At 38.5% G+C, this 24,852-nt stretch overlaps 1 long non-coding RNA gene across 2 annotated transcripts in view; it reads left to right on the top strand.

Moving 5' to 3' along the window:
* Window positions 1–24,852, top strand: part of LOC112992359 (uncharacterized) — a 95,418-nt gene that overhangs the window by 66,753 nt on the left and 3,813 nt on the right. For both annotated transcript variants that reach the window (XR_010385694.1, XR_010385693.1), the window contains exon 2: window positions 6,903–6,981. This is a non-coding gene — a long non-coding RNA (uncharacterized LOC112992359). The remainder of the gene's footprint in view (window positions 1–6,902; window positions 6,982–24,852) is intronic.

The raw sequence follows: 24,852 nt of genomic DNA, 5'->3' as shown, positions 1-24,852 counted from the left end.
TTCATGGCCTTTAAGAGGTTGATAAAATTGCCTAAAGCCTTTAGTTGTCTTTATGCTTTTCTATATTCTTATATCTGCTATATCAGTAAACTTTAGCAATGTGTGCCTCGTGATCTAGAACCAGCTGTATTGCACTTTAACACCTAGTTCATATTAACATTCAGCTGCACATCTTAATACCATACCAGAGTGATAAGCAGTTATTGAGACCTAGTTCAGACATGAAGCAAGCTTCTGGTTACATTGTCCTCATATATAGATAGATTCAATCCTTATAAACAGCACATTTTAAACAACAGGATCAAATTAAGAGGTAAAGAAAATGGTTGTAGAAAAATACAAGGAGATCCATGTTGATGAAGCTTTCATCTAAAATGATAATTGAATATTAGATTTACAGGATATTCTGCTCTTCTTTTGGCTTGCTTTTCCACTTTCCTGGAATAGATTACATGAAATCTGACTCAATTAAATGTATTTATTAATTTTTAACAAATAGTCCTTAACACGCCTATCTCTGAATTTCATCTTAGATTAGATTCTTTCTTTGTTTAGTTATCCACCCTGAGAGATTGCTTGAGCTCCCCAATGGACTAGGACAGTGTGTTAACACGAGTTCAACAGACTGAGATGCTATTCTTCTATTCTTTTCTGAAGCTCTACTTCCATCACCAGGAACAAACAATGATGTGCAGCTGCAAGTTAGCATTTTCACCAAGTCCACTTTTGAATCAGAAGTCTCCCCGTTTGAGATGACAGCATGAGTTCTGTATTCTATTTTTATTTTAGTATTGTATTTCCTCCCCTCCTCTCCCTCCCCCTCTCCAACTATTGAAACTTTTCACTTGGAGTTTGTCTTCTGATACATTTGCTTTTAGTGCTGAAATTCCCACTGATAGCTTTGAAAAGCATAGATGAAATCTGCAGTTCCCAGTGTAGCCTGTAATGAAAACTATTCCATGTATACTGCTCTGTTTGCGTGGATTGGTACCAATCGTGGAATGATGATATAAAACTTTGTGGTGCTGATTTATCTATCACCTTGTCACTAAAAGTTGTGTTAAATAGAGTGTTTATCAATGTTTTCAGCGATAAAAACAATGGTGAATATTTCCACAATTACAAATAAGTTGCCTGTACCTTCTTTTTCCTAAGCCATCCAATAAATTCACTGTAGTAACTTGGGTAGTTGTGTGAGATTAAAAAAAGTTTGGGCAATTACATGATAATAGTAGAACAAATATATGAAGTATATGACCGTATGATTCCTTTCTCTTCTTTTGGTAGCTTTATCGTTCATGGCTTCTCCCTGCATTTGAGGCCATGTATTTGTTTACTGAATTTAATCTTATTGCCAGGCATTCCTACCTTCTCTGATCTCTTGCACTTTTTGTTTCAAGTTTGACTTTCTCTTTCTGTGTGTTCCTGTGTCTTCTACCTAAATGTTACCTACATCCTGGATTGGGGTTTTGCACTTATCACAAATGAAAGAACTGACCAAAAAGAGGACACATCAGTGCAGACTGAAAATTCAGTTCTTTCCATATTTCCATATTTGGAATTCCTAATTTTGCTTGACATCTTCACACTTCAGTATTATCATATTCTGTCTGTTCCTCTCAAAATTGGGTATCTGCTTCCCAGAGGAGGAGAGGGAACAATGATTTCCTCACTTAAGCTATACTGGATTGCTCCTGTTTCCCTATTACTTTTTTGGAAGGTAGGAAGCAGTGATTCTGAAACAAGTACTTTTATCTGGATGGTTTCTTTATGTGTCTGCTAATTTTCTTACTAGGAACAGGACTCTATTAAGGACTCTGACTTAGAACTGTTTTAGGAGTAGGTTTTCTTTGGCTAATAGTGTAGTTCTTTAGGACAGAGATTTACTGTCTTCAGTTATAAAACTGATGTGTTCTCAGCTCAAGCTTGCAGTAGACATTTGCAGCACAATGGACAAACCTAATAGGTGGCCAGAGAAATATTGACTAAAAGTATTTACCAAGCTAACTATAGCAGCCTACAACAAGTGATAACTAAGTGCCTCCAAACTGGAGCCCTTTCCAAGTTCTTCCTAAAGATGAGCCCATAGGACCGTGATCATCTTGAGCAGCTGTATTTCTGTAGGTGCCTCAGCTGTAGATGCTTCTGCACCAAACTTATAAAACATGGTCTGCTTGAAGCTGGGCTTTGAAATATGGCGTTCAGTTTGCCAGACCACAGTGCAATATGTTCAGGCATTTCCACAGCATGTGTCTGGCTTTAAACAAGAGAATGGGTTTCAAAAATGTTTCAAAAAATATCATGACAGACAGGAAATATGGACCATTGTTAATTATGTTGTTATCAGCTTAACTGCCATTGTTAGCCTGACTGAGGGTGAGTCTCAGTGCTATGAGAATCTCTTGAAAGATTGTGTGACAGTGAATATGGTTACAATTTTACACAGGGCAGAGAGCGAGCAGTATCTGCTCTTCGGGAGTAGCTAACCATTTCCTTCTGTGATAGCCAGCCAGTGCAGAAATTGAGTATGCACTGCAGGCTAATGAGCTGCACGGCAGGAGGTGAACAAAAGAAATCCCTGAAGGTGGCGCGGGGGAAGAAACCTTCTCCTACTTGCACATTTCAGAAGAAAAACAGGAGGAAAGTCAAATTTCAGACAGGAAAGAGGTGTCAAAAATAGAGATATTGGGCTTGAGTCTGTAAGCTGTTAGAGAAAAAGGAAATAGATGATTAGATTGTGAGGGTGTAACAAGCATAGGAATAGTTTAGATGGCCCAGTAAATGTGCAAATTATGCTTGCGACAGTTAAAATCAAAGGAAAGGAAAAGGTAGCCAGTTCATCTGTCGTAATGTAAAGAGAGGTCTGTAATGAATAGAAACTGAAAAGGCTGAGCAAGAGCAAGGTAACGCTGATGTGGACCAAGTGCTAGCACTTTGATTTGGTCTGAGTTTGATCTGGATTTGCAAAGCAGCGGTGACTTAAGAATATATCTTTTGGTGCGCAAAGTATGAGTCTCTGTGTGTCCTCCTTTTCCCTTCTTTGATACTTTTCAATTATTCATGTTGCTGCTACTCACTCCCTGGGATGTGATTTAAGCCTAGGTCACAGAAAAATGATCCAGAGAACTTTTCATGATGTTTTACTTGTGTTTTAAAAGGTTGAGCATAACTCTTACATGATTAAAGGGTTTGTCCAGCAAACTGATTTCTTAGAGAAAGGATGTGTTTTTACAGATCTTGGTTCTTTTGCTTTCCTCACCTGACCTAGGCTGTCAGTAGCCAAGCCCATTTACCCTTTTATTTATTTATTTTTTAAACCAAAGGCTCACTAGCTTTTTGGAATCACAAATATACACCCTCTCTTCCCTTTCCCCACCCAAAAAGACTCCTCAAAATCCATCTAGCTCAGCTTTTCCACATTAGTTTCCTTTGATAACCAAATAAAAATGAGGCTAAAAAGTGGGTGGTGGTTATTTTTACTCTGACCCCACTATATTTATTTTGCACGCATGGGAAAGTCTGGATTTTTTTCGAAATTGGGAGTGGTCAGGGAATAGAAAGGGAGATTTTCACAGATCATCTAATGATCACCCCCCTCCAAATATCACAGACCCAGGAAAACTGCTCTAGCCAATTCACTGCTTTTGCCATTGTTTCAAATGGTTTTGTTTCATCCTTCAAAAGGGGAAGTTTTTGAAAGTTCCTTTCTTAGAGAAGTTGATTTGTTTGGAGTCTGAAAAGACATGGATGATTTGGATATGCTGAGATATGCATGTACAAAGTGCTGTAAGCAGCAGTTTTGGGCTAAGGATAATTGCAGGAAATACAAAAATTATCAGAAAAAATAAACACTCCAGACCTTGCCAGGAACTTGAAGGCCCAGTCATTATTAGTACTCCTTGTATTCAAAGGCATACCTTTCCTGCCAAGGAGGAGACAGGGTACGATCAGTACTGCTGCACTTGGAGAGGCTGCAGATCCTCTTTAATATCTTTTTCTAGTCATAGTGTTGTAACTGAACAGCTTTATGAGCTTGGAGAAGAATTTTCAGAAATGATATTAGGTGCATAGGACATATTTATGTGAGGAGCAGAAGAGCTTATTTTTGGAAGACAGGAGAGGAGCAAGTATAAATTGTCTCAGCTTTGTCCTAACTACATTAACCTGCTACACAGCTGAAGAAAATGAGAAGAACAAAAATTGCAAGGGCCGTATCTAAGTGTTACAAATTTTGTGGCTGTCAGTGAGAAAAACAGGGCATCCATGGTTGTCACAAGAGCACAAGGGAACAAAGACAACTTTCTGGTTGAAGAGAAAGATTATAGGGCTGGGAATAAAGAGCTTAGGAGGGAGCTGAAAATGAAAACTTAGCCCACACAAACGGGGACAAAGGAGAGTTGAATGTTCAAAGAAGGTACATTCAGAGCCAAATAGAGTACAATGATCAGTGAAAATCTCAAAGGAGTGGTGTGTCTGGGGTTCCTAAGTGAATGCACTGGTCTCATTCTTTGGGACAGATTCAGGGGTGAGGAGGAAGTAAGTGGGTGCAAGGAAGTCAAAGTCTAACTTTGAAGCCTGGAAAGTGCAAATGAAGCGCAAAAGAATGGAACTTTCTTATATCCTTTCCATCTCTTTAATACACTTCTAGGTCCTCTGTATACATGGCTGACTTGGCCCCCTTATGCTTAAAGCATGAAAGTTAGCTGTTACGTGAAAGAATATTTATTATACCAATGTTTGAGCATACGACTGAACTGGTATATAACTGGTGAATTGAGGTGAAGGGGAGGAAAAATTTTTTACGCTAACTTTGAGTCTACTTTGAATTAGCCCTCAAAGGGGCTTGTGTGTGTGTGTGTGTGTGTGTGTGTAAAGGTGGGGAGTGCATGGTGATACTTTGAAACTTAGATTTCTTGAACACAAGTCCAAATGAAAGAAAGAACTTGTCAGTGGTTAACTATTATTGGAGAATCTTATTTGGGGAATCAGATTGTAAACAGAGGTTTATGGGTTGAATTTTTCAATGGTGTTTTTAAAGGGTATTAAGATTTAGGAATAAAATTTACATTGTAGTATTTGCTGCTTTCTTTAATCCATGGAAGTTTAGTAATTTAATAGAAGGGAAGAAGTTCATACCAGGAACTTCCTTTCTCTTTCAAATATTTTAAGTCATATTTTTATAGGATTCTTAAAATTGCTTTAAACTGCATATCTGTGATTTTAAAACAGATGTTTTAGGGCACTACTATTTGGCCTGGAATCTTTAGCTAAAGATAAGCTTAGTGATATGGATCAGGGTTGGAGGAACTTTACTGCAAAAGTTGCCAGGCTTCAGTGAGTCCCGTATGTAATGAGTTCTGTAATGTGTGGGATTTTTTTTCTTTTTTTCACCTCTGTCTCATCTCTTCACGTTTGATGCTGGTACTGAGAGTTCAAAATTTCAACTCAAAGCAAGACTGAAATAAATATATTCATTATCACATTTACTAGATTGGTAACAAAAAAAACCCAAGAAAGGTACGTATGTCAGTATCTGGGTGGTGGATCAAAGATACCTAAGGACCTACCCACCTACCTATCTTATTTATATCCAATACCTTTTGACTCTTCAACTGTCTAAAGGTCTTTTTCACTAAAGAGAATTGAAAAACACTCAGCTGTGTGCAAGGTAACATGATGGCGATGCAATACTAAGGAGTTCTAGGATGGCAGGTGCTATAATTGCTTCAAAAGTGCTTATAATGTAGATAGATCAGATATGAGCAATAAATGACAGACAATACCCAAACAAAATGCCAAGTGCAGGATGTGATTTAAAGTTTTGTCCTTCACTGCTATGATCCATTATTATGATTTAAAGAAGTATCAGAGAAAGAAGAAAAAGTACCTGTGAGCAAGATGATAGGTGGGTGTTGGGAAGTCTGAGTCATCCAGAAACAGTAATCAAACTCCAGTCTAGTGAGGGAGTATGCTTGACTTCAGAGTCTTCAGCCAAAGAAGGCCACTTTAAAACAAAGATGTTCTTTTGAGTCATGTATCCCTGGGAGGAATGATGTCATATTCTGTATTACTGTATCCAGTTACTGTATGTAGATTAAAAAATATATTCCATAAGCTTAGGTTTTAAGCCGGTTTGATAGTTCTCCACACCTCCCACCCAGTTTATATTTCACTTGTCTTTTTAATTCATGAGGAGATCTGCTATTGTGGAAGACTTAAAATTTCTTCTCTAATATTTTGGTTTGAGGGTAGTTACTTGATGTTCTGAGATCAGTTCTTTGACCTCTATAAAGGTAGCGTTGAAAGTAATGCTTGGAGGTGATATCAGGGGTGAGAATGGCTGTATTAATTGCTCCCACACTCATCAGAAAGAGGTTGGTGCCAACAATGCTCTGAGAAAAGGAGTCTTCAGGACTGTTGAGACTGAAACTGGAAAAAAAGTGTCAAGCAAACATTAAGGCTGGCACTTTCTCTTATTAAGGGAGGATTAAATCAACAGCATGAAGGTAAGTACTGAAGTGACAGTAGTGGGATAGTCTAAAAGCTTCTGATAGGCTTTCAAAGAAAAGAGTTGAAGACTTAGAACCCCAGAAGAAATATTTGGCACTTTTGAAGATTTGCACCAAATGTCATTATAACTGCAGGAAGATTAAATGCCAGCTGGGAAAGTTCTCTCCTCGTTTACCACTGATGTTCGTTATGTCTTACTCTCTCTTATTTCTTGTGGTTTTCTCTGATGCTTCATTTGAAAGAGTCCAGAGGAGTATTAGAGTCTTCCAAATGCATTTTGTGCTTTTCCTGTTTCTTACATTCATAATGTTTTTAATTATCCAAGTTTTTTTTCTTCGACATGGTCCCCAGTTTCACTTCTGATGTGTTTCTCAATTGCTATTTTTGTTCAGGAAGCTTCAACCAATTTGGACAGCAGAATTCTCAAGGTCCTCAAAGTGGGAGTCAAGCAGGATGTCAAATTTATTACAGGTAAGCAGAAATGGGGAAGTAATACATTACTGAGCTTCACCGAAATGTTGACCAAGCAGTTCTGGCAAAAATGGTACAAGCAGCCCATCCTCATTCTTTATAGCACTCAAATAAGGTGGTGAGAAAATGAATTGTTTCAGTTGAGAAAGCAATAGTTGATGTAAAATCCTTGCAAATCTAGTTGTGAAACTAGAGCATCAGCAATTACCAGTTTGACTCTAAATCACAAGAAATAATTGGTGTATGTAAACCATGCATCAGTAGTATATGTTTTCAAAGAGATTTATTTACAGTTGAGCAGGTGTTGTTTCAGTCAATGCCTAATACTAAGCCTCAAGGCAGCCAGTTTTCTGAACAAAATATTGCAATCCCTTACTGGTTTCAGTCATTTTTCCCTCTTCAGTAGTCTTGCATGTAATAACCATTCCAAATGCATTGCTGATGGAGATGCTGTAGGTCAATGTTAGAAATGTATTTTTTCTGCAGACAATTGTATTCCATAAAGAGTAGAGCCACTTTGTTATTAAAGTAAATCAAGGACTCTTTTTTGTATCTCAAGTTTATGTATGCAATAGGACCCTCCTAGTTGCTAAGTCTTTCTTATTTCAGAATTCAACAAAAATTTTCTTCAGTCAGTCTGCAGGGCTGGTGGTAGAAAATATGATTCCACATTTATAAAATCTGAATAGCAAAAACATCCATATGCTTTGCTTTGGTTCACTTATTCATGAGTGCCAGAAGAAGTGTCATTTGTAGGGCGGTTGCACTAATTTATGGGAAGGTGATTTGGTGTGTCAAGCACCTCACTATTAGAAGTATTTGTCCTTTTAGTACCATGTGTATTTGCTTTGTATCGAAAAAGAAAAGTCTGAAAGGCAGAGCAGTCAAAAGAGTAGCGGTACTCTGGATGACTGAATGGTTGTTCAGAAAGGGCCTCGGTGAAAAGAAGGTAGAAGGAAAGGACAATTGGACAGTAAATAGGTTGCTTTCTTTGAAAGATTTTGCACCTATTTTAAGCTGAAAATGGTGAGCAAGAGGTCAGCATTGAAGTCAATATTGATTTTTGGGGCCACCTGCATATAGCCAGCTTCTTTTACATGTGCAGTCTGTATTAACACTTCCCATTATATCCATCTGTGGTTTTTGGAATCACTTCTTCACAGATTGTTCTACATGTAAGAGAGAGATGATGCATAAAGTCCCCACATCCTCATGTCTGCTCCCTCAATTATTTTGAGCTTATATTGGCTTATGTCTGAAGAGTGAAGGAATTTTCTGCTTTTTAATTGTTTGAATAAACTGTGGAGAGAGGGAGAGGGAGGTATTGCTGAAGTGTTCCTCTGGATGTCCTTATCAGTACAAAAATTATTCATTATTTGAATCTGAGGTATCTTTTCATTTATAAATAAATGATAAATGCTTTTTAGATATGTCAGTGAGTTCTATGTTTTGCTAAAGAAAGAAATGTTGTCCATTGACTCTTTTGAACAGCAGTAGAAATGTTTCTACAGTTGAGGAAGTAATAGTATAAATATTAAAAAATGAGGCTTATGTTTCTATGCTGGTTGCATCTATGAACTTAGCCTTTTTTCACTCTTTCATACTACAGCAAATCACCATCTAAAAATTACTTTCAAAAGATATAATTCTTGCGTGGTCCTTCTGGCACTCTATCTCAAATGTAATATAAGCACTGGATGATTTAGGATGGCTTCTGGATACAATGGTCACAGCCTGATACAGTGGAGAGTCTGTTCTCAGTGTGCCATGTAGGCAAAAGGCAATAAATAGTCAGAATTCATTTCTGCAACTCTCCGAAGGTTGCATGTAAGACCATAGAACTGGCCTCTGTGGATTGAAAGGATAATAAAAACCCAAATAAAACTTCATAGAAGAAAACTGAGCTATTCTCCTCCAACTGTTTCAAGCTCTAGCAAAAATCAAACTGATGGGGAGCAGAGAGAGGAGTATTTCCCAGTAGAGGACATGAAAATATTTCATTCTCTCTTGGTTGCTCTTTGCCTAACTAGAATTTAATAGAAGTATTACTTGCTATTTGCCTTGGTATAGTGACATCATAGAAAAAGAGCAGCTAAAATACTTTCTTCTGGGAAATATTTTTTATTTTTATGTAAGTTAGATGAAAGTTAAGTGCTTTTAAATCCCAATACACTGAAAGGGAGACATCTCTCAAAATTTTGCTTATCTGTATGAGAGGATCTTCTGCTACAGTTGTTCTCCTTGCTGTATCTCATTGCCTGAGTCTGTCTTCATTATAACCAATTGCATTGCTTTCAGGTTAAGAGGAGAACAGGTGACAAAATAATTGAAAAAAAAAGCCAGTTAAGTTTCAGAGGAAATACAGAGAGAAAATTTCTAGAAGTACATCTCAGAAGATCAACCCTCTTGCCCAAGCTAAAGCTGTGTTTCCTCTGGTAAAGGGGCGTGACAGCTAGCATCTTTTTGTAGGTCCAAAACAGCATTATTCTGCTTTTTTTGCCATCTGCAAACCACCTAAATTATACCAACACAGCAATGAATACCCTGATTTGCCGGCTGCCACACAACTGGGTAAAATAAAAGTCCAAATGTTCCAATGCTTTTTTAAATGGTTTGGCATTTACCATCAGTCATGATGCGGTCTTAACTTGTTTTTAATTAAAAAGTTTATTTCATTCACTTACTTGTTATATTGATAATGCAGTAATGCATTGTGGTATTTTCTGAAACACAATACTCTCCAAGAATAATTAGCAATTGCTAGACCTCAAAGGATCCTGACTTTTTTTCCTTTTTCCTGAGATTATCTGTGTCCAAAGGTAGTTCCAGTGTTCTCCTATCTTCAACTTTGCAAACATTTTTTTTTTTATTACTATTCTGTGGGACAAGGAAAGAAGGGAGGGTGACAGGACCATACTCTAACAGATACTTATTTGCGTTAGGATAAACACAATCAGAAATGAATGTAATTTGGAGATACAAAGAGGAATGTAATCATATGCTCTTGCAAAAACAAAACTTGTCTTCAGCCTGACTCTGGTCTCAGCTAAATACATACACGTTTGCAATACTCCAGGCTTATGTAACTTCATCCCTGTTCACTAAATTAATGTGTTGATGAACACAATAGCAGATACACAACCCTTCTTATATGAAATATCTTTTCCTTCTGAAAGGATACTTAGTTGGGCAAGGGGTTACTGTTCTCTTTTTTATTGCGGGAGAAAAAAAAAAAAAGGCAGGCATCTGATTATTTGATTTTTTTTTTCCCCCATAGGCTTTTGAGCTGTGCAGTTCCATGTGTTAAGAGTAATGATGGAGTACCAAGTGTTGCCTTTGGGTTACTGAGAAGTGTTGTGTGAACGGCTATGTTGTATGTCATAGCTCTTATTAACTCCAGTGCCATCGCTAATGTCTTAATGTATGCGTATATGTGCCTTGAGGGAGTAGTTTGTGTGTTTTACTAGTGTGATGCACAAAAATACTCCCTTCCTTTTGCCTTTATTATAAATTAATACATGCCATCAAGGGACCTCTTATGATGCAAAATTGCCTTCTTGTGAATGGTATGGATGAGATCCCCACTAAAGTGGAGCTGAGCAGCTACCCATCCTGTGAACAAAACAAAACTCTAACTCTGCTAACCCCTGGTGGTTTGCATTAATTTGCTATGAATAATTCACATTCCTTTATCACAGTGATTATTCCTTGCCTCCACTTTTGTTCATTAGTTTTTGGGGCACACCCAGCTCACCTGGTGAGTATCCCATCAGAGTTCACTGATGCTGAGACACATGTACATTTTCATGCAGGTCTGATATCATGCGTTGCAGAACGACAAATCCTGTTGGATTCATAGACCCATTAGCACCAGACTTTGAAACAAATGTTTTAATTTAGACACTAATGAGTTAATTGGTGTCTAACCTGATCTGGGCTGACATGGTGCCTGTGTTGCAGAAGGGAAGGATTGCCTGGCAACTCTACCTGCGAAACCACCATGTCCCCTGCTCCTGCCTGTTTCAGCTCTCATCTTGTGAGCGCTGGGCAAAAGGAGCTCCTCATTTGCAGAGCCTCCACGTTTTTTTGCCACCTGACTGAAAGTACTGCAGGATGACTGTCAAAGAGCTGTGAATTTTGTCTCAGTAATTGTAAGGCTTCCAAAGTTCAGGCACTTATCTGAACTTTTTGAAGTTTCGCTTCTGCTTTGTAACCTAGACAGATCATTCTCTACCATTCCTCTGCTCCCCTGACCCGCATTCACATCGCTCTCTAAATCCACCAAGCTACTGCCATTGACCTTTTTTTTTCCTCAGCAGGCCTTCTCTTATCTGATTTCTTATAAACAGCTGCCCAAAGCCCCCTCAAATTTTGGTGACACTAGGTTGCAAGAAATCTGTCCCTCTTGTCACTCTGCGAGTTGTTCAGCTGGCAGCTCAGTTCAGGGTTTGCTCAAGCTTAAGTATCTCAGGATGCATTGTCACCCCAGAGAAACATCAGAGCGCAAAGTTGAGGGTACCTGACTCGACACAGATTACCTATTTTTCATTTGAGAACTGAAAAGGAAAAGTCTGCGGTGGTTATTCTGGAAGTATAGCTATTTCTCTAGATGCCTTTCAGTCTCTAGAGTTTTGGAGGCTTTGGGGCTCTGGGCAGAGGTTAAGGCTCGTTCTCTTTGCCTGAATGCTAGCAGAAACCTCATTATGAAATCAGCAAACTCTGCCTCACTACTTTGAGGCAACACAGAGTTTCATATGATTTTTGGCATGTTAATAGGTTTTCACACAAGTGCAGTGAGTATTATTTTCCGTTTATGCAAGCTATGCACTTCGGTTAAAAAGTCCTTCGTATGGTGCAGTATCTTACTTTGTCAGTTTGTTTAGTAAAACTCAGTGCTGCTTTGATCCCATTTCTGTACTTTTATCTGCATGCAAAAACCATCTCTCTAAATGAGCAAGGTTTGCAAAACTCAAATGTTTATAAATGTATGCGTAAAGAGACATGTCTACTTCAGGAAAAACTCTTTAAATCCCTCTCCCATGGCTCTTTCCTAGCATGTTAGCTATGTATTATATGACTCGAATACAGCTTTTACAATGTTGATGGCTTTTTTTGAGTAAGAGTCCTCTAGCTATGTAGCACTTTTTTGCCTCCATTTACTATGCAGGAGAAACACAGGGGGCTGTGACATTTATATACTCATCTCTTTATGTACCATGTCATCTGGCACAATTGTATTGTGATTTACTTATTTTTAACAGTAAAATTACTGTGACATGGGATGCTCTTCAATAAGCCACATGGAAAGAACCTTCCTCTGGGCAAGCATAATACGCATTTAAGTAGGTAAGCCAAGTGTCAGAATGCAGACTTTGCAAGTATTAGACTATCTCATTCATTGCATCTTTATGAAATACAGTGACAAATATCTGGTGGGACCGAGAAATTGCACTATAGTACCTCATTTTGTTTCTCAGGCCACTGTAGGCTGTATTGTAATATCTTACTACTGATTCAGGTAAGATTGACTTCCTCAGATTTGTTTCCTACTTCGCTTGTGTCTTGAGACAATTTGCAGTGATCCTGTAGAGCTATTAAAATGTCCTTTTGTATGGAAACTGAGACTTCTCTGACAAGCTCTGTGCCTGTCATCCTGAGACCATGTAACCAGCCTGTTTTTGATCTGTTGGGAAGGCTGTGCTGAGAAGGACAAGGCACTAGTCAGATCAGTTAATGTGGTTTGCTAAAGGGAAAAGCATAACAGAGATTAGGACCTGGGACTCCACGAGGGAGTTTATGGCAGAGTGTATCAGAAGATGAGTCAAACAAAGAGATAATTCTGACTCTTTTTTATTTGGAATAGAATAATAATAGAACACAAACATATGTATCCCCCACATAATGTTGAAAAGGATGCCTTTCTTTTAAAGGAGAGCCTACTCATGTTTTAAGTGATCAGGACATGATGTTTTATGTTCGTTGTCAGGCTAAAACTGTTACTTCGTATCAGAAAGTTTCTGAATGCATTTTTTCTAATTTGGTAATTACGTTGCTGATGCAGCAAGCTATATGCACTTTAAAAATAGTGCTACAGGGTGTAATAGGAAGCCAGTCAAGAAGGCTGAGGAAAGCTGAAGTTCATTCTTTGAATTTAATAAGCACCATCCTTACCAGAGCAGTATTTTTCTTACAAATACCCAACAAACTGCTGTTTACAGGTATATGTACTAGTTGCCCTACTTTTGACTTTAATCACCACACGTGATGCTGGGAGAATTCTCCATGGGCTAAAGTTTGCCAGGAATATGTTAAAAAGTACTCATAGAGTCAGAATTCTGGAGCAGTGGGACTATAGCAGTTGTATGGGTTAAGTCTCTCTGGTAGCATAATGATGGCAATGCATCTTTCTTTGCGATGCTGGTGCCTGTCCTCTGCTGAAGCAGAGTGGTGGAAGCCTTGCACTCTGCTCTGCCCTTACTAGAGCAGAAGCCATGAAAAATCGCACAGATGCACTACTTCAAGTGTGTCTTAGGCTATTTATATGTGTGTGTGTGTGTGTATACATAGATAGATACAATCCTCACCCCACCCCCCAAATGAGGTAGCCTAACAGCATGTCAGGCATGGTGAGGTGTTCTCTTAATGTCAAGTCAAAGCTCAGATCCTGGGTAACAATGCTGTTTGAAGAATTCACCAGATCGTAGCATGAGCAATGTCATCTCCTCTTGTATATAAGTATCACCTGCTCCTTAAAGACTGTTCACAAAGGTGGCAGGTGATTTTGCTGTGACTAGGCTGGGATATGGAACTTGCACCATAATCACCTATCTATTCCTCTTCTGAAACGTTAGTGAGGAAAAGAATGTTTTTAACATGACTGCTATGGGCCTATATTAGATATGTTTTAAATTCATTTCTTTCTTCCCTTAGCCCCTGATAGAGTAACTAATGAAGGGATCTCTGCAAATTAATTTGTTTTTTTTTAAGCCAGCTCAGAGATTTCTCTTGAACATTAAACATGCAGATACTGTGGGATGTTGTTTGAAAATAGACTCCTTTACATATTTTTATGTTTCTGGATTCTAAGAGGAAAGGATCTGATGCTGTACCTGTTAGTGCTCTGTTGTTCAGTGTGAATGGAGCAAGCAGTAGAATGAAAAGTTTCACATATTCTTATGGTGAGAATTCTCTTCTCCCTCTCAATGAACATGTAATAGTGCACCAGCTTTTTGGATGCCAGGAATTCACGGTAATTTGAATCCTGACTCTCTCTCTCTCATGAGGAAGGCCTAATTGAATGAAGGATTTAGGATTCAGGGCTGTAGAACCACAGAACATGTTCTTGCAGGAGAGTCCTATCTGATAGCAACCACACTCACTTGACAACTGCAGAAAGTGTCTAATGATAAGGTTCTGTGAAGTTAGTAGGAATTTTGAAGCTTGATTTTTGCTTCCAGTGCTGTTGAACAGGGTATACTTAGAGTAGAATTGTTGTGCTTCAGGGTAATAAAAGTGTAAGCATTGGTAATAGTTTGATTACGTTACTTGGGACATTATAGTTTTATGTCACTGTTAACTTAAAATGGTTTGGGCTTGAGTTCTTTAGCACTCTATTTAAAGTTTATATAATGCATATTAATGCTCTCTAATTCTCTTTGTATAATCTGAAGTTGAGGAAAGAAATCCACAAGAGAAGTAGAGGGTATTTAGCAGCCAGTCAGAAACCTGAGCTGAATATTATTTGCATTTAAATATTGTAGCGCATATACGATTGGAGTACAAGAGAATTTTTGAATTAGAGAATTTGAACACTGTAGGCTTTTAGGCTCAGTTCTGCTTGCCATGAAATAGGGTGCCAGGAACCTGATCAATGGGCATAGCAGTGCGCCTTGGTTTGTCTTCACTTTTCACACTTGGAAACAGATGTTGGAACACTGTGTCATTTAGAGCTGGGCGAAATACTCTGTGCTTACTCTCCTGGGAGCCAGAAATGGAAACAAACCTGCTTTGTGCCTGATTTTGGATCGGGATTTCAGCAGAGACCTCCCACTTTCGGTGAACTGGGATGAACTCCCCAGCAGTCTCTGAGCACAGCCAGAGGAGGCTCTTTCAGTCCTTTCTTTTGGGTCTGTTCCACTTTGCATAAAAACTAAAGAGTCATTAAATGACCCTCTAAAGTGACTCTCTAGGGTGTCTCTAAACTGGTGATTAGGGCACTGGCTCTCGGCTGCCTGGGTAATCCTTTATGCAAGGGGGAAAGCGTTAACAGGGAGAGCAAGAGCGTGTTGACTCAGGCCGGGCACCCGGTGCTCCCACAGCCTGTGTCGCGGGCGCAGGTTTGCTGGGAGGAGCGGGAGCCAGGTTTGTGCCCTGCTGGTGCCCCCCAAGAGACACCCGTGCTTCTGCGCTGTGGCTGGGGGCAGTGGCATGCTCTGTGCCGCTGCTGCGGTGGTGGTGCCGTGGCCCCTGGGGCCACCCGCTCGCAGGCCGGGCGGGAGGGAAGGGGGCCTGTGCCACCGCCTCTTCCTCTTGCGGCTGCGGCTCTTCTTCTGTCTTTCTTAGATAGAAGCGTTAGATAGATAGCAGCGTTTCATTTGAGTCAGGCAGGACAGTTCAGGCTGGATGGAACAGTTCCTCCCTCCACTGCTTTTTTCATTAGATCAAGAAAAAGAAAATTTACATGCATTTTGGATCGGACCTTTTTTTTTTCCCCTCAGTTCAGCTGTTGAGCTGAAAATCAATTATTTGCACAGCCTTCGTATCAGGAGAGAGATCTTCTATTACCATTTCCTATACTGAAGAGCTTATTATGACTACATAAGGGTTATTGTATTCTGAAGTAAAGGGATTACAAATAACTCAATGTCTTCTGTGACTGCTAGTAATTATTTTTGCTTCCAGCTATTTTACAACCATCAAAGTTCATGTTTAGGTTACAACATTCCTTGTGTGAATATTTGCTTTTAATTAATAAAGCATGTGTTTTGGGGTTTGTTCTTCCAGAACAGAAATCCTAAATCTAGCAGAAATAGCTTACAGTAATGGAAGAATTCTGCAAACATCCTTCCTGTGACAGGCACTGTCTGAATTCCTGCACTTCCATACTATTAGCCAGACTTAATAATCTTTGGGGTTTTTTTCCTACTGGGTGTATTAGGTAGCTCTGTTTCCTCTGCATAAGATGTAGCCTCTGACTTTTATCAGCTGGGTGTATTTTTCTAAGCCTGCAAAGAAATAGCTGCTAACAAGCAAGTAGTATAGTTAAAATTCAATGTAGATGATAGCTAGTAACACGCTGAGGGTAAAAAGGCTACAAGCATTTCGGCTCACTGTTCCATAACAAACTGCAGAGCCCCTAATAGAACTAAATGTTCTGGCTCTTCTTTCCCTTTGTGGAAACGCTTTCCCCCTCCCTCCCCTTTCCTTTCACAGGGATGAGAAAAACTCAGTGTAATCTAAACATTTACTGATATCATCTGTCACAAATAATCCCTAAAAAAATATTAAGGGAGAGGGGAGAGCAGCAAACCTCCAACCAGTACTTAGGCCATAAAGGCCAAAGGCATTTGTGTTTGTTTCAAGATAGTCGAGAGCAGAGTGGAGGTCTGGTATTTTGCTGGTGACCGCTGAAGACGAGAGATTTGGCTGCTGGCAGAACATAAAGCAAAGCTGACAACAAAGCTTTCCTTTCATGCTATCCAAATGAACACATTTCTAATCTGAAATTCAAATACTTGACAACAGAGAGCCTGTGAGCTGGGCTTTGAACAGGAAATTGCTTCATGGTTTTAGCATAATGAATTAGGCAGTTAGAGTAAATCCATTTAGAAGGCATAGAATGCTTTCACATGCCTTGTAAAAGCTAAAAAACCCTGCTAATTTCCTAAATTTCTCATGACTTGCAAAAATGTCAAAATGTTCTGCGAAAATGTGGTTGTGCGTGTTATGTTTGGCTTATTGCAGAGATGTACAGTTTGACTCTTGCATTTCAAAACATGCTGATTATTTAGATAAGATTGTGCCTTAATTAAATGCCATAAATAACAGCCAGGGCATTCTTTGGAAACCAGCGCGCTCTCCAATAACGAGAGTACATTAATTAATGCTGACACTCTGTTCTGGCCAATTACAATTACACATTCTGGAGATGCAGCACTAGGCTGAGAAAACAGCCTGGGTGGAGCCCCGCAATCAAATCAATGCAGGGTGTCTCCAAACGCTTAGCAAGGCGCAGCTTCGCTTTCATGTTCTGGGCAACGCTGGGCCACTTTTGCATGGCAGCCTTCGTACCCCTTCCAAGCCGAGTCAATGTCACAGGCAGCAGAAGGAGGGACGCTGTAGCAGGGCTGAGAAGGAGGGCTTGTTGTTTCCTTTGTGCACATACCTGACCTTGGAAATGATTTGTCGGGCCCCCTGGGAATGCTGTGTTCCTTTCTTCTATGCTTTGCTTAAGCAAACAATCGCAAACAGTACCACTTGGAAAGCCAGGGTGAAACTGCGTAGCAGTCACGCTTGCAAAAAGGCTGTTTTTTTGTGATAGCCCTCAGCACCTTATTAACAGCGTTTTGGAGGCTAGAGAAAAATGCTCAAATTCTTGTTTTCGAGATTCTATTCTGCTACAGTGGCTAAGCCTAAGAAATACACGTTGAGTATACAGGCAATCGCATAATGGCTCTTCAGCAAATGCATACAAACAGATAATAAAGCATGACATTCTTGTATTCAGAAACTTACTAGCTATCACTGCAAAACCATTTTTCCCTTGGAAACAAACTGAATAAATAAATGGATTTTATTTTAACGCATTGTTTTTAACTTTCGCGTCAGAGATAACACAGTACAGTAAAATGTTTCTTTGGGTTGGCATAGTAATAAAAGAATTATGATGGATTATTTTACAAAGGATTTTTTAAATCATTAATGGGTGTCAAGCATCTAATTAATGTTTACAGTTAGAAATGTAAAGGAAATCTGTCCTCTGTTTCTTACAGCTGCTATAATATGAATAGGCCTTTTTAGGTCCTTGGAGATGCATACTGAATATATGTATACAAGCACCTGTATGTATGCATGATGAATTAAACCAAGAAACACTGACATTTAAATGCATTAAAACTATACTCGTCTGGAATAATAATAATCACCAGCAGCACAATATAAATATTTAAAGCTACTGTATCTATGCAGTAGTCACAGAGGCACCAGACTGAATTTATCAAAAATCAATTCTGAATGGCACCTCTGGCAAAATAATGGGCACTGGAAAGAAGACATCTTCAAATCTCTAGCATGGAGGAAAACTTAGTCCTGCATTATAAGCTTGTTCCTAGGTGCCAACACAAACAGTAGGTTTCCATATCAAGCCTTTCCATATACAAGAGTGTCATAAACATCAAGAAGTGCAGCTAAGATCTGCCCCACTTAATGCTAGCTATACTACTGACTAAAATCCTGCACTATATTAGGGACAGAAATTCTATGCCTCCCAAAACCTCTCCACATTTTCCATTTAACAATTAGCTGAGAGGAGGCCTACACTGTTTTTTCTTTTTAACTTGGTCAGATGTCATAAGTTTCTAACATCCAAAAGCATATTTCTTTCATACAGTATTGTACCCTATGTAGGAAACAACAGCAGTATGCCTGTGAAAGAATGTTATAAAAAAATATATATGAAAGCTTAATTTAGAGCAAGCGGTCCAACTAATTAGTGGGGAATAACTGCAAAGATATTAATGTTTTGGCAAGGAAAAAAGTTTTTTGTTGATTTTCAGCAAGTGACCTTCTTGAGATTTGGGGCTCATACCAAAATCTCATTGAAGTTTATGAAATTCTCTGGTGGCTAAGGAGAATTTTTGCCTGTGCATAGACTATGGGATTGAGTCCAGAATTTTATGCACTGGTGCAATATAGTGCTCCTTTGGGAATGAAAGAGTTGTTTAAAGGCAAGATAAAAAGTCATAAAAGACTAAAAGCTTGGGTCAAAAGCAGAGCATCATGTTAGGGAAAAAGACAAATATATTCAGCCTAGTAATAGCTCTTTCTGGAAGAGTGTGTCACAAAAGTGATGTCTAAGCACTATTTCAGCAAGACTACACAAACCAACCACACTCACTGATTGCAATTAAAAAATTCAGCTTTAATGACTAATTTCTGACATTTTAAGTTTAGAATCTTGGTCAGTTTTTAATTAGTTTAACACATCAGAGCAATTTATTTTCCTTTGTTTCTTGGTTTCACAGTGTGAAAACAATTTTGCAGGCATTAGTGAATAGGGGAAACAGATTACAATCTTCCCTTCTCTGACAGAAATAATTCTCTATCCTGCCTTAGCTTATAAATTATTTGTAATAAAATTTGTATGTAAAACACTAATAATATTGCCTAAAATGCATGATAATTCTTGACTTCCATTGCTTAAATTTTAGTGTCTAATTTTGGACATGCCTAAGAAGCACAAGGTTTCTACGTGGTATAACCCTGTAACTGTGTTGCATATGCACTGTCACTGGAAGACCGAGAGGTAAGGTGTAGTATTTGAAGGCAATGGAAGCTTTTAGGCAAATTTATGTCTTTCTGATATTGTCGCTCTCTGAAGCACAATTACACCTCTTCTTTCTTTATAAGACCATTGGATAATCTTGGGGAGGAGAGAAGATGTTTAGATTATAACAGATTTCTTGAAGGTTAACAGTGATGACTGGAAACTCTGCAGGGTTTGTACTGCAATGTAGAGTAGAATGTGCCTCGTATTTCAGCATATTTAGTTCCCTACATTAAGACCTATGAGGGAGTATGGTGGTACAGCTCTTTTACACAACATCTGCGATGGGAGAAACTTCTCGCAGCTGGAAATGATGCCTTAGGCCCCTTTCACAATGATGTGGTCCTTTATGCAGGAGAACAGACAAGATGCTACCTTTCACGAGCAAGAGCTTCAAGATCTGGTCTTAAGTCACCTGTGCCATTTAACAGATAAGACAGAATTGCACCATATCGTTTCGTAAATGTGGAACATGTAAAAGATACCATCCCCCCCACTACTATTACTAAATTTTCTCTCTCAAGAAATGTCTCCAAGCAAATGAAAGAGGTATGTTTTCCATAAGCTGACTACTGTTAATTTTAATGTTGCAATGTGAAGATTTTTTGGCAGAATTAAATGCCAAAAGAAGTCTTGGATAAAAGTTAGAGAGTATTACAAAGTAATTTAACATGCTCAATGTATTAAATGCTAATCCTGGGCCTCAAACAGGAAACATAAAATATAAGATATCAGTCTTATTAAAGATTCAAAATGTATGATGAATTTATGTTGCAGTGACCAGCTTCCTTTTATTCCTTGACCATACCTGTATTAGAAAATATTTCATCTCATTTCTCTGCTGACCCCCACCAATTTAGCCAATTGTTAAACTTAAGTTTAAATTTTATTATGTTATATTTAGCTTTTGGAATTATTATATGTGAAAGGAAGCTCCTTAAAGGCAGTTTGTCCTGTGAATGAAATATGGTCAGAGTTGAAAGGCACTTCAGTTACACCAAGGTATTGAAGTAGGTTGAAATGAGATTCAGTAAAACCTACTTTTTCAGCAAGCTCACTGCAGTGATGAAATGGTACTTTCCCAAAGCGATTAATTTGTTGAAGGGAAGATGCTTACTGTCTGCTAATTGTCGGATATGTCTAATTGCTTGGAAATCAAATACCTTCTGTAGCAGAGGAAGATTCAAGAAATGCTATAAGATAATTAAAGCATAAAGGTTATGCACAAATGTCAAATCAATAAGGACAGTAAACGTGGGTTATCAACCACCCAAGTACATTTTTTCAATTGCAAAATGTAAATACGTTTAGGATAGAGCAGTCTGGTGGGATGATGGATAGGATGCCCATAACAGTTTAATTAACTCCAGTTTCCTACATGTTAAAGGTTTCTTCAGTCCACTGGCTTATGTAACAAACCCTCTTAGGATTTCATTAGCTGTTGCTCGATATGAAGCACAGTATGCTGTCTTAAGAGGTTACATTTTGCCCTGCCCTTCTGCTGAGTTAAGAGTCTTATCAAAATACTACCTCTGTTTTTTCTGCAAATATCCAGATATTTTAAAATATCAGCTGCAAGTGTTGATTCAGGATTTTGCTTTTTATTATCAGGAAATAAAAGAGCAGCAGCCTCTAACAATGAACCATAAATGCTCCTCTAACTGCACATGATCTGATTTGATGCTGAAAGGATACTATGTTGGCTCAGCAGTGGCTGGGTGCAAATTTCCTCCCTAAAATTTGAGGTTGAATTTAGCTTCAGTTCTTCCCATTTCCCTTGTCTTTTTGGAGATTTCAACTATTTTATGGTTGATAGCAGGAAGAAAAGTTGCTTTTTTTCAGCTCAGAGGAAGTGATTAAAAGAGAATTCACCTTTGGAGCTGCAACAAAATTAAGTTTGGGGATTTTTTTCTGTAGCTGATAAGGAGCTTTTTCTTTACACCATTTCATCCATTAAAGGATATTCACATGTTCTATTTTAAGGGAATAAATTGTTACACCCCGAAAGCCAGGGTTCTGAAGATGGGGTGAACATTTCCAGCTGTTTCTGCTAAGGATGCTCTTTTATTTCTATAGAAAGAAAAACATAAATCATATTCAATTTGGCTTTGGGCAATTAAATTTATCATTAGCAAATAAAAGGGTTATTTAACCTTTAACCTTAACAGAATAGCTTTATTTTTCATTTAGAAGGAAAAAAAGGCTTTTTTGAAAGCAAAATACTCTCTACAGTTTTTCATGCTGCTGCTTTAGAGCTATGACACAGGAAAACATCACATATAACCTCAGCTAATAAAGATCTATTTGCTTACAGAAGCAGGCTTTAATACTGCTCATTAACACCATTTTCTAATGTTCCCATGGGAAATGTTATCAAGCTCTCTGTTAAGGACTTATTTAAATTAGCAATTGCTGACCTACCTTGTACAGAGGATGTTATGAGCAAGTGTATTTTGATTCTGTCACAGCATCATTTTGCTTTAAGATGAGGGTATGACAACTATATTTCACATGCTTTGGAAATGGCTTTCAGAAACATCCACTGCCAGTGCATTTTAAAACTACTCTTTTAAGATGCTTCTTAGTGTCCCCAGACTGAGTCAGACATGCATGACTTTCCCTATAAACAATGATTTAGAGGAAGAAATTCGGCACTCTAGATTTGCTGCTTCCATTTCTCAATAATTTTGTGCTTTCCTTGCCCTCTGCTGTGTTATCAGTCATCCATGTCCCAGGGGAAATACTGCAGGCTTGAGGTTAAATTAAGGTTGTATCTCCAGTGATTGTCTTCTGCAAACTCTGTACCTTCCCAAACAAACCTTATCTGCATTGAACGCAGCCTTAAATGCCAAGGGACAACAGCGACAGCTTTCTTCCTTGTTGACACAAGTGCTAGGATTAATATAGGATAGTGTTTGAAAGGCAGAAAAAGTAATGGAGCTTAAAAATAAATTGTACATATATTAACCTATTAATCAGGACTATGCTCTGAGGTGCAGATGGGCTTGGGACAAATGTTACCAGCCCTCGTCTGCTACCTGAGAGAAAAATAACATCGGACTCTGAAAAAAGCATTGTTATTGCATCTCTCTTATTTAGCTTTTCTAATTAAAAACAAATATAAAAATTAAGCCTCTTCATGTGGCGCTACATGTAGGCCACTCTAATACTTATTTCTGGATATAGCTTCAGGGGGTCCCTGGCTCAAAAGATAGTGTTATGTGGGCTTATCAAATAAAAGCAGCACAAAATAATAAACTAATTCAATAAAAGGCTTTTCCCAGCTGCTCTGAGGTAGGATGATAGAAAATTAGGCTCTCAGCAATTGTATGTAGGTGTATGGGCTGAATTGCTCAAACTAAGCATCAGGCCTTTCCTGTGGTGAATAATGACCTTTGGAGGAATGGACCTGCATCGCTTTTTCATAGGAAATGCTTTTAAAGAAATATGGGGTGGCCAGTCCTCTGCCCTACGCCAGGTGCTAGTGCTGCACATGGGCAAATCTCATGGTTCTCTCAAAGTGCCCCGGTGTTGCCGCTGGTATGCCAGTGAGGGGAAAATAATTTCTTTTTAAGTGCATTGGATATTTATTCTTTTATGTAATCTAATGAAAGCAGGTCTGGGTTTGTTCACATGATTTTTGCTGTGTTAAAGGATTGTTTCTTCTGGTGAGAGAAAGATATTGGAAGTAATAATGAATGCTGGGGATGGACCTTGAAGATTAAATAGAATAAATTTTAACAGAGGACTCGTGCATTTCTACTAACATTAGGAACAAAATTCTTAGGTTTCAAATCAAGAATCAAACCCCAAATCTCCAGTTTTTAACCCGTTAGATGAGTTTGAAATGAGGGTTGATACAGTGCCACATTTTGACTTGGTGTAAACTCTGTATTTAGAATGTTACTCACTTCCAAAGCCCACAGACTTACTGTGCAAATGGAAAATTAAAAAAAAAAAATAAAATTATGCAATAGGTAATGCTTTTTTAAACAAGAAGGAACTGTTATTCCTGCCAATGTACTCTTATTGCATGGTTACTGCATTACTGCACTTAACTTTGAAATATGTTTAGATCCTTTAAAAATAATAATTATGCCTATAGCTCACCTTTAGAGTGAATTTTTAAAATGAAAATGGTGAGTATTTCTGAAGAATGATTTGGGTTCCTTTCAATCATCTTACATGTGTTTTTCAAGGGTGGGAGAAAAAGCAGGGCGGGGGGAATCTGACTAATGAAGCTTCCAGAGGGTTACAGTACTTATTTGCTACTTTACATCCTCATCTAGTCTGGTTTTGTGTAGATTACCATTGCCTTTATACTGCTACTTTATCAGTGCAAATGATATTACTTTCCCACTTACCCCCTTTTTCTCACTCGGTAATGCTGGATATGTAACTCATTCTAGAAGTCTTCTCACTAATGAATTTAGTGTGGTGATATCTGTGGGAGTTGTACTTGCACTAGATCTGAATTTATCAGAGATTTTTTCCCCTGTGGGTGGCAAGCAATAGCTATTTTTTCTCCCAGCAAAATAATCAAAATGATCTGTGCTGCTGTGTTTGAGTACGGTCTCAGACCAATGCTCGCATTTAACAAGAAGAAGAAAAAATGCTTATTTGAATAGAAATTACATATGAATGCTTTAACATATGTTATACACACTTTCCTTTTTACGATCACACTGTCACCCTCCAATAAATGATGGCAGAAACTGGGGCATGGCAAAAGCTATACTTATGTTGGAGAAATTAGTGATACTGAGCCTGGATGCGATCTTTATGCAACTAGCTTATGAAGAGCGGATGTGCTCATCCTTTAGCACAGGTGATTGCAGACCCGACTGCCCAGTTCCTCCGGAGCACTTCTGTTGGGGGAATTGCCTCAAATGAAAGGCTAAAACACACAGAAACCTGCCCTGCTCTTCCAAAGAAATGCGAATCAGAAAAACAGTAATGACTTGATATTTTTGTGTAAAGCAAACACAGCTCACCTGTCTAGAAAAAGAACTTGTAAGGCAACGCATAGCCATGCCACCAGGTGCCCCCTGCAAAAACAGTGTATTTAGACAGATGTAGCTTAATTGAAATAATCCATCTCAATCAACTGAGCTGTGCAACTCAAAGATGCATCATGGAATGATGTGGGGAAAATTTCTCAGCCTTTCTTTCCACGTATGTTTGCATTTTTCATGGTTAATGCAAACTACAAGTGCATTTTAATCTATCAGGAAATAGTTTGCATTTTTTGGACTGAAACACAGAAGCTGTAGTCAACATCATGGGTATTACTAAAAAGTTAGCAAAGTTTTCTCATGATAAATTTT

This window comes from Dromaius novaehollandiae, chromosome W (assembly GCF_036370855.1).
Source record: "Dromaius novaehollandiae isolate bDroNov1 chromosome W, bDroNov1.hap1, whole genome shotgun sequence".
Lineage (NCBI taxonomy): Eukaryota > Metazoa > Chordata > Aves > Casuariiformes > Dromaiidae > Dromaius > Dromaius novaehollandiae.
The sequence above is the reverse complement of the archived record's forward strand: the minus strand, read 5'-3'. Positions and strand labels throughout refer to the sequence as shown.